This window comes from Thermobia domestica, chromosome 10 (assembly GCF_964235325.1).
Source record: "Thermobia domestica chromosome 10, izTheDome1.hap1.1, whole genome shotgun sequence".
NCBI lineage: Eukaryota > Metazoa > Arthropoda > Insecta > Zygentoma > Lepismatidae > Thermobia > Thermobia domestica.
The window spans coordinates 248586085-248596212 of record NC_137463.1 but is presented as its reverse complement, the minus strand read 5'-3'; the positions used below and the strand labels follow the sequence as shown (position 1 = coordinate 248596212).

General features: G+C 37.7%; 1 protein-coding gene across 1 annotated transcript in view; it reads left to right on the top strand.

Moving 5' to 3' along the window:
- Positions 1–1043: 1043 nt before the first annotated feature.
- The window catches only part of LOC145663153 (glutathione S-transferase 1-like), a 40431-nt gene continuing 31346 nt past the window's right edge, over positions 1044–10128 (top strand). Inside the window, exon 1 of the mRNA XM_081729476.1 lies at positions 1044–1200. The gene's annotated coding sequence lies outside the window, so the exon portion shown is untranslated. The remainder of the gene's footprint in view (positions 1201–10128) is intronic.

Genomic DNA, 10128 nt, shown 5'->3' with positions numbered 1-10128 from the left:
AAAATCATGAAAAACGGGATTTTTTGTCCAAAAATTCCTTTTTTCAATTTTTTCCCCTTCTGGACCCCCCCTGTTTTAATGCAGAGATCTAAAAAAAATCTGAGAAATACTACTAGGTGGGCTGAATGTTTGTGCACAATTTCAATCTTCTAGGTGCAAAAGTAAGCCCGCGAAAAAAAAATATATCCACGATGTCCCATTTTTCCCTATATAGAAGTATATTTTTCAAAAAACCCCTGAGACGTCCCTAATTACCCTAGGATAATGATTCGACCGTCATTCTCTTCAGAATGGAACTGCCTTTCAGATGGTATGACTCACGTGTCCCCATCATGTATGTGAGGCGGGAAAATCCTGAAAAACGGAATTTTTGGGTAAACATATCCCTTTTTTCAACCCTTCGCCCCTCTGGTCCCCCCCCCCTGTTTTAGCACTGACATCGGAACAAAAAATCTGGTAAGTAGTACTCGGTGGAGTGAATGTTTGTGCAAAATTTCAATCTTCTACGTGAAAAAATAAACCCGGCAAAAAATAATGAACATAGGCTTCATAAGGGAAAATTTCTATTTCAAAATTATGACGTCATCACCTCCTATGTCTGGACGCAGGACGGTCTGAAACCATACGTAATGTCTTCTACAATGTATCTGCACTTGAAAAACCAAAAAAAAAAAAAAAAACGGACGAAAAAGTTCAAATAGAAGAGAAATAACGCAATGTACGATGAAAAATGCGTATCGTACAAAATGTACGATAAGATCCCCAAAGGGTTAATAATAATTATATATCTGAAAACACTCCAAGCATCCGTACGCAAATGCTCTATTTCAATTGATTTTATTTTTCCATTCTTAACGCAGGTTGAAGGAACAAATTTAAAAGAAAAATAACGAATGGGGCTTTGTAGATGTACGAAAGTAATTTTATTTGTATCTAAATAATTGCGTCACATATGACATTCCATTTGATTATGGATTTGCAGTAGAACATACCGCTCTTCATGCACTTCGCTCGCATGCAGAGCTTGTTTCATTCCGCTAGGTGGCAGCACTGTTAATTAAAGAGGCACTCCTATCCCAACGAGTCGTTCGCAAGTGACGTTCAACAGCCTCACAGTCTGCTGTGGTGTTCGAAGTTGGTCAGATAGCTCGTCGTGTGGCAGTGTGTTCTGGGATTATACTTCAAGTAGCAATTTCTTTGGTATGTTCTATTTGCTTTTTAAAATATTGTTTTAATATCAGACTAAATCTAAATTGTTTAAACTCAATTTATTGATAGTTTTATTAAAGTATTCTCTTAAACACTATTCGTTTTGGAAGCCGGTATTTTAAGATTTCGCTTTCCCATATTCAGGATTACTTTCTCATTGTAGCCATTCTGACCGAAACAATGGCCATTAAACCGGTCATTGATTATTCAATTTTAATAGGCCAGTGCCGAAAATTTGCCTTTACCGAAACAAATTACGTGCTGATCATTAGACTGTGGAGGGAGTTCACTGAACTCGTATATCAAAGCTGATTCTAATCTTGTTAAAGATTTCAGTGTAAAATATTTCCTGATAAATAACTTTGGGAATTTTGGCTATACAGTTATACTCTTGGCGTATCCTGTTGAGACTGGGGGGTTGAATTTGAGCTTCGGCAATTGTTAAATTGAGAACCTGTTAAAATGTGGTGTTGTGTAGGTAGCTGCATTTAAATTCCAGAAATCGAAAAAGTTCATAACTGAATTTTTAAACTTCCTTTAGATAAATATTTGAAAGTAAAATTGCGGATCAAAAATAAACGACCAAAATCGCCAATAGTTTTAATATAGTTGTGGGTAGTTTTTTTTTTTTTTTTTTTTTTTCGTACTTCATATGCAATAGCTTTTGTATTATAAGTTTGCTCGAAGATGATACTTTAAATAAAACTTGATAGAAAATTAACGAGGAATTTTACGCAAAGTTATTTTTCTTCGGAAAGTTGGATGAGTTTCAGGGTAAATTTTCCTCGAACCAAATATTTTGTGGGTCTGCGCGTTTAAATGCATTACAGAAGTTTTACCTTATATGGAAAGATTACAAGAATTTAAACTGACTTGTCCTTCCCTTTTTTCATTATAGCACTGTTAACTTTCCTTATTGGCAAATAGTTTGATTAACATTCATCTCTTTCGGGTTATAGTTAAGGAGCCGTACTTCCCATTTAGGGAAGGACGAGAAACGCCACACTTTCAGGAATTATTCATTGACTATCTAGGATGTTAAAAAGTAGGTAATAGACTGAGTTCTTGCCCTTGTACTTAGTGTTTAGGTAGTGCAACAGTAAGATGTATCCTCGTGCACGCGAGAGGAGAAGTAGCTGTTCTTAACTATTACCCTCTTTCGGGACAGACTTAGTTTATGCGATCCGTAACGCGTTGAGAATTCAAGGCGCTCTCACAGGGAATCGAACCCTGAACTCCGTGCACCAGAAAAGTCCGAGGTGGCTCAGTGGTGGACTGTTCACGTCTGGCGCTTGGGATCTCTGGTTCGATCCCAGCTTGCGCAAAGGGAACTTTGTGGTGGACAAACACCATGTGCATGTTTCCTCGGGGTTCTCCCAATTTCATTTCTCATCACTTTTAGCCTGCCCGGCATAATGTGAGACGTAAACAGTTTTATTATTTCCATGCACCAAAGGCACGTGCCCTAGCCATTAGACCAGCGGACAATTTTTCTAGTCAGTTTGACGTCCCACCATTATAGATTTTACGCTGAAGACAGGCGATTAATGAAATTTTGACATTAAATTCTTCCATCGGGAAACTGACACATGATCACGTGAACCTGACACGGGGGTTCTTCCGCAAAGTGACGGGTTTGATTTCAATCTGTCTTGTTGAGTGAGGGGGGGGGCAAGAGTTATTAATAAAGTGAGTCATTTGACGAGCGCAGGTGGGTTTGAGTGATAGTGTCCTCTCCTTCCCCCTCAAGGTAAACGTAAAATAATTGATCGAAATTTTAAACGCCGGAGGACACAACTGTTAAGGCTTTAAACCTTAATAGCTCAGCTCCTAATTAAACTAGGAAGATCATTTTGATATTCCTGAAGACAGGGACTGCGCCAGGGGGAGCGAGGAGAAGCGACCGCTACCCGAATATATTTTCTCCCCACAGTTTTTGTATGTCCAACCGGTGAACTGATCAAACTGCTTCTGTAGAATTTGGCACTAAAATATTTGACATGTTTAGATATAAAAGCTACCTTTATTCTTTAATGCTGGTTCTGGTCCTGTAAACCTTTCGCCGTTAGCAGCATGCTATAAATGCGACTTACTTTGGAAACACAAGTCAAATTGCTTCCAAAAGTAATCTAAGAATATGAAAGGTTTCCACCTTGTTGAAACCGCTGCTTATGCTGGAATTCTATAAGCTTGCCTTCAGTAAAATTCAGAAACTGCACGATCACAATGTGCATTCCTTCAACAGGTAGGTGCGAAAAAGGATTCTCTTGTCTAAGAACCCTGAGGTCATAGCCTATTTTGAGAAACGCGATTGGTTGATATTAAGCTAAATTCACTTGCTGTTCTTTAGGTTGAAAAATTAATTTCTAAACTTCTGGATTTGCAAAAAGTTGTAAAAGAATTCGCTGCTGTACATAAAAGCCAAATAAATTTGTTCCAGTTGAAGATCTATTCCAGTTTTGTTAGATGTTGTGAGCAGGGCCGCCCGAAGAAAATTTTCTAGATGGGGGCCGATCTGCATGGTTGCTATATTACTTTTGGTATTAATATACGTAGTTTGTTACGTATAAATTTTCGTGAGCCAGAGGGGGGGACCTGGGCGTTACCCTGCTCTCCCCTTAGGGCGCTCATGATTGAGTTTTTACTTTTTATATTTGCCATTACAATGAACAAAATCTTATATAAGAACTGAAACTCTCACAATAGTTGATATTTTCGTTACATGAAGTTGCTTTCATAATGTTACATGCCTTTATAAAATTCGTATGTGTTCCTTGTTTCAAGTCCAGTCATGTCCAAAATGATTGTTGCATATCTATAACTGTCTTGTTGTGGGAATATAATTTGATCTTTTAATACTGATACTGTGTATAATCAGGAAATGTATAGCTATTTGTTTCAAATTTTATAGGAAAAGAATAATTATAAATACGAAAATTAGAATGAGTAAAAAATATTGCTAAATGGATAAGGACTTTTTTCATTATATTCTTATTGCTATTTTGACATGAAATTTACCATGTAAAGGTCTTTACCGATTACACACAACAAATACCGGGCGAAATAGTTATCAAATTATATTTCTAAAACATTTATAGACATGCGATAATCACTTTGGTCATGACTGCATTTTTATAGCATGTAGACTGTAGGCATACGTGCTTCTAACATTTACAATTCACTTTACTGTGTTTGTGATCTTCTTTCAATATTTATGCTCCTGTGTTGTGCTTACATTAGTGGGTCCAGAAACATGCCGATGTTTGCTACCCACAAGCATAACGCTGTGCAGTCAGAAATAAGTTGGTTTGGTAGAAGCTAAGAATTAATAATAAAAGCAAAACAGTGGAAAGAATTTTTCTTGCCTCTTGCAATAAGCTTTCCAACGATGTATCGGTATGAATAATAACTGATAATTAGGGAGGTCACCAGGGCCGACAACGTGGAAGCCTGAAACCTCTTCGAAAATAGTATGCAGAAAGTTTTTCAGTTCTGAATTCTTTGTATTGCAGCAATAGCTACCATCTTATATTGTCAAGTTTTGCCTACATATTAGCTTAATTTTGTCAGCGTAGTGACTGTAAAGGGTTGCCAGCCCCCCAAATTCTATTTTCATATTTTTTAAAGATAATTTGATTTTTTCCTATACGAATTGATTCATAACTGGAATTGCACTTAGTCCGTAAATGAATAACAAACTAGTGTTTAATTGTAGCATGGCAGTAAGGTCAAAGAAATATTATCCGCAGTTGGCATGCCTCAACTATTATAATACCTAGATCAATTAGCTTTAAATTTTCCTTGGTTTATAATGGTTGTATAAGTTTATCGTGAGTCAAATTAGTGCACCTGAGGGTACACTAATTTATTAGTGCCCCTGAGGGTACACTAATTTATTAGTGCCCCTGAGGGTACACTAATTTATTAGTGCCCCTGAGGGTACACTAATTTATTAGTGCCCCTGAGGGTACACTAATTTATTAGTGCCCCTGAGGGTACACTAATTTATTAGTGCCCCTGAGGGTACACTAATTTATTAGTGCCCCTGAGGGTACACTAATTTATTAGTGCCCCTGAGGGTACACTAATTTATTAGTGCCCCTGAGGGTACACTAATTTATTAGTGCCCCTGAGGGTACACTAATTTATTAGTGCCCCTGAGGGTACACTAATTTATTAGTGGCAATTTAGTGGTGGTCTGGTATATTTTTAAATCTGTACCGCAGTTTATGTAACTAAAATACCCCGTCACGAAATCAGGAAACTGTCATGAATGTCACGAAATTTAGCTTTTGGGTCATGATCTTTTTTGTACAAGTACAAGCACACTGGAAAATTTTGTTCTATGAAACGTCAAAATTCACCAAAAATGTCTATGGTCGGCTTTAGACTACCAAATCACAAGAAAAGCACGCTTGTATTAAATGCATAAATTCGGCCTAATTTGCACCCGAATTCACTCTTGAGGATGTTAAGAAATTCTATGGTTTACTAAAGGTCAGTTTCATTTTGGAATTTTAGTAGACACCCTGTCTAATTACTAACGCGATAAATTCCAAATTCCTAATAATCCAAGAATCATTGGGCTAAATTCAAAAAGGCGGGACTTCGGAAAAGTGCCTTGAACTCTCAGGACCCACCCCTTTGTGTACGCCCCTGATCTTAAGTATTAGGATACTAAGATTGGAATTTATAGTTTAAAATCTTAGAGAAAGGAATTGATGACCGAAATTGGAAAGTTAACATAGATGATCAAATTGTTGATTCGTAATCTGTTCATTCCAAACTTGAGCACTTGTCACAAAGCAAATTTTTCGTAGGTGTCGGTAGCCCTCGCAGACCTTTCACTTGTTGAAAGTTTAATAAATCTAGTATCTTAAAGTAATTTTTAGTATACTTCATATTTTCAATTGTGTAACTCGCTTGTTTTATCTAGTGCCTTTTGAATGTCCTGGAGAAGTAGGCAAGCATGTAATTTTTTCCTTTCCTTTCTAACCGCAAAGAATTTCCCGTTGCTTATGAAAGATAACTGGTACGAGCTGGCAGTGTCAGGCGATTGAGTCAGACGCCCATGATGTGGCGCAAATTGCTTTGAATGTAGCAATTCAAGGAGGTAATGGAGGAAAGAGTAGGTTTTGGATTTTCCCACTAACACGAGTATTGTTGTGGAAGCGAATCCAATTTGAAACTTCCCCATCCCGTTCAGCTTATTCAAGGCCAATTATTGCTAGCGAATAGCCTGTTTTCATCATTCTTCTATTGAGTGAAATTGCACTAGCACATCTCAGAACGGCGGATATTCGAAATAAAAGTGGGTGCAGAAGCTGTAGGGAAGTTTCTAAAATAATGTAGTGGCGTACGCAAGGGGGTTTTCGGGATTTAAACAGTTGGTAAAGATATTAGGGGGAAAATTGCATTGTCCATAATTTCGTTATTCCTGTTAAAGTAATCCACTGATTGTAGACACCTGTTTACCACTCCTGCCGTGGGATCAAGGCACACCCCACTGATTCTGAGCATTCTACCATTGAGTTAAGGTGCATGGCCTTGAGGGCTACAACACTTACATCTAAACTGAATTCCTGGTGTATTCTCGGAAAATTGCAGAATCAAAATGCAGATTAGTGGCGTACGCAGAATTTCATCAGGGGTTCATGAATTTTCAGAACAAGCCTCATACAGGATAAGCCATGAATCTCAATACGCCCTTGTAGCTTCTCTAAAAGATACTGAACTCCAAAATTTCGTACCATGGAAATATCGACAGGGGACATTGGCATAGCCTACTTAAAAAGGTGGAAAATGTAATTAAAATCCTGTATTCTGTAAAAAAAAAAGTAATGCAAAAGCTTTCAAATGGTTGAGATACTTTAGTTCAACATCTTGAATTGTTGCGTACAGAAGTGCGTGTTTTTTTCTTATAAACAAAAGGATGTAATAGTCTAAATATTAGCACACACACGTATCCTTGAGTTTCTAAGGAAATCCATAGATCTTGGTTCTGATTTTTTTTTTTTTTTTTCTGGTGGACAGTCCAATGTGCGTAGATTTTGTTGCTTCTCGCTTCCACCATTTTGTTCATTCTCCCTTATGCTCTGAGCATAACCATAGGATCCCAATATAAGAATAAGTTTACTCCTGATTATCGGTTAGTGGCTTGGACGCGCGCTTTTGGTGCATGGATTTCGGGTTCTATTCCCGGTGGGGCAGCTTTGGAAGGGCCTACCCGGATGCAATGTGAACAGATTTTGGGGGAGATAGCTGAAATTCAGCTTAAACATAGAGCAGATTATGTAAAGTCTAATTCAGAAAGCAAATTGTAAAATGGATGGAACGTAGTCAAAAACCATGAAACATTATCAATGGATAATCAATGAAAAACACACAATTCCTTCTTAGAAATCAAACTACGGAGATGACTGAAATTCAGTTCAAATGTAGACTATGTAGATTCTGTATTATAATCTATTGTCTCAAGGAAACCTCTATTTATAACTAATAAAATCGGAAGTGGTAAATTAAACTAAGTAGCCTACGGTGATTTTTTTTTTTTTTTAAATCTAGTGAACTTTCCAAGCATAAGGTTAATCTGAATCTATTAAATCGAAGTAGTAGACCTAGTTTCCAGCTTAAAAATTATCGCCATATAACAGATAGCAAGAGTGACTTTTTTGGAATTGTCAAACATACCACCCCACCCATATCGTTACTAATAGGTCGTAGAAATATTACGGTTTCCGGCTTTGATCTTGTGAAGCAAAAACAGATCGAGAAGCGGTTTTCTGGAAACTAGTTTCCCAGACAAGAGTTCAATCTACTTTTTCAATTTTCAGTAGTTTTTCCTGGCAGATTAGACATTGACAGGTGCAAAATCACCTTTGCAATATAACACACCCTCTCAAGTCTCCTTTCCCTGAAGGACTTACTATTCCGATCCCCTACCCACTGGTCCCACACACGGAACGGTCCTCTCTCCCGAGGGGAGGGAAAGTTATATTCACGATACTGTCGTCCAGATTAGCTTTATTTTATGCTAGTAGGTCTCAACTTCTGACAATGTGGACTCAACAAGACAAGTTTCCACTGATGTTGAAGCTAGTCGTAATTTTAACATGCGACGCTGACATTTAAAGACTATTTTACACTAGGCTGACAATGAGATTTAAAGATAGTGAGAAAGGACTTTTAATCACTGATAATACGTAAAGAATATAACAAGTCTGGAACCAGAAATGTCGAATCGACGCGTAATTTACTGTCGACCTATGGAAAGTTGTCGGTGTCGACAGTTCACTACGAAGCTTAGTTCGAAAACTTTCGAAATATTTTCGAACTGTAATGAGTTTGAACGCGTAAAAATTATAGTACGTAATTGAGCCAAAAAGAATATTTTGGAGTCATAGAACCAGTTCCTTGAAAGGGATAAATCCCATTAGAAACAGTGTTCGATCGCTCTACATACTTCAGAATAGGTGAATTGGAGTCTTAACCTAACTTTTCAGCACGTTGAGACTTAAACCTAGAGATTAAAGTAGAATCAGTTGAGTTTGTTCTACCGGAATCTGGGAACCTTCTACAACAAAGGCCCGTGGTTTTAGTTACTAGATCAGCGGGAAGGCTATTTACACTAGGACAGTTTTTCCTGAATTTCCCGGTTCAGGTGTGATACGAACATAATACCGTTAAAGGGCGCGTTATACTGAAGAAAGTGTATGAACCATGATCCTAGGCCAAATAGTAATGTTGCAGGAAATTTTCATGTATATATATCTATACTTCTATATACTTTTGACCTTCGGCCACATTTTGAAATTCTTCCGTCCTTATTTTTTCAAGACAGCTTGAATTTTGTACGCGCATTGTATATACTTAAATATTTCTTAGGTGATTTTGAGATGTCTACGTCAACCCTGACCCGGCCCAGAGAGGCTCAAATTTTCCGAGAAGGTTTTGTGGAAATTTTCCCTAATTCCTAGTTTCTGGTGCATAATATCGGCATGTGAGTGGTATCCTTTCAACGGTTCCTTTATTCTGAAGGGAATGAGGTGTGAACAATTTATCCTACGATAAACAATGTTCTAGGAAACTTCTGGAATATTATAAATGGATGATCTTCAGATTTTAATTTTTTTTCCTCCCGTTTTCAAGATGATTCAAATTTAGCACGCGCATTGTGTACATAACTACGTATTTTTCAAGTGATTTTCAGATCTCTACGTAAACCCGGGCCAGATGGACGCAAAAGGGTTCAAAAATGTATTTTCGAAGACTTTTTCCCGAAGGGGGGCGCGGTGGCTGTGGTAGAGAGTTCACCTCTGGTGCTTGGGGTCCCGGGTTCGATCCCAGCCCCCGCCAAGTGAACTTTGTGGTGGACAAACACCGTGCTCGTGGGTTTTCTCGGGGTTCTCCCGTTTCCTCCCACTTTCTTCATTTCACCATTTCACTAATCTCTCATCACCGTCTCCTTTAGCCTAACCGGCATAACCGTGGGACGTAAAACTTAATTTCATTTAATTTTTTGTTTTCCCGAATTTTCAAGTTTCTCGTATATAATACGAGCAGGCACCTAGCCTAGGGAGGGTCTGGGAGGTCCGGATCCCCTTCTAAACCAGAAATGAAAAAAATAAAGATGAAACAAAATGAATAATTTTAAAAAAATAAGCGTTAAAAATAAAAAGTTACTGCAGGCTTTTGGTTACTCTTATGAGATTTGTATCACTTGCAATACATGGTGGCGAATGAACGTGATATCCTGGAAACGTCAGGGAACTTGAAATTTATAGAAAGGTTACTAAATTCTCAATTTCTGCTAGTCAGAAATTTTAAGCTTTAGAGATTAGTGCCGTTCTGTAACAGTGTGGACATTTATCATAATTTTTCATCACTTCTCTGCAGTATCAAACATGTTATTTCAGAAAG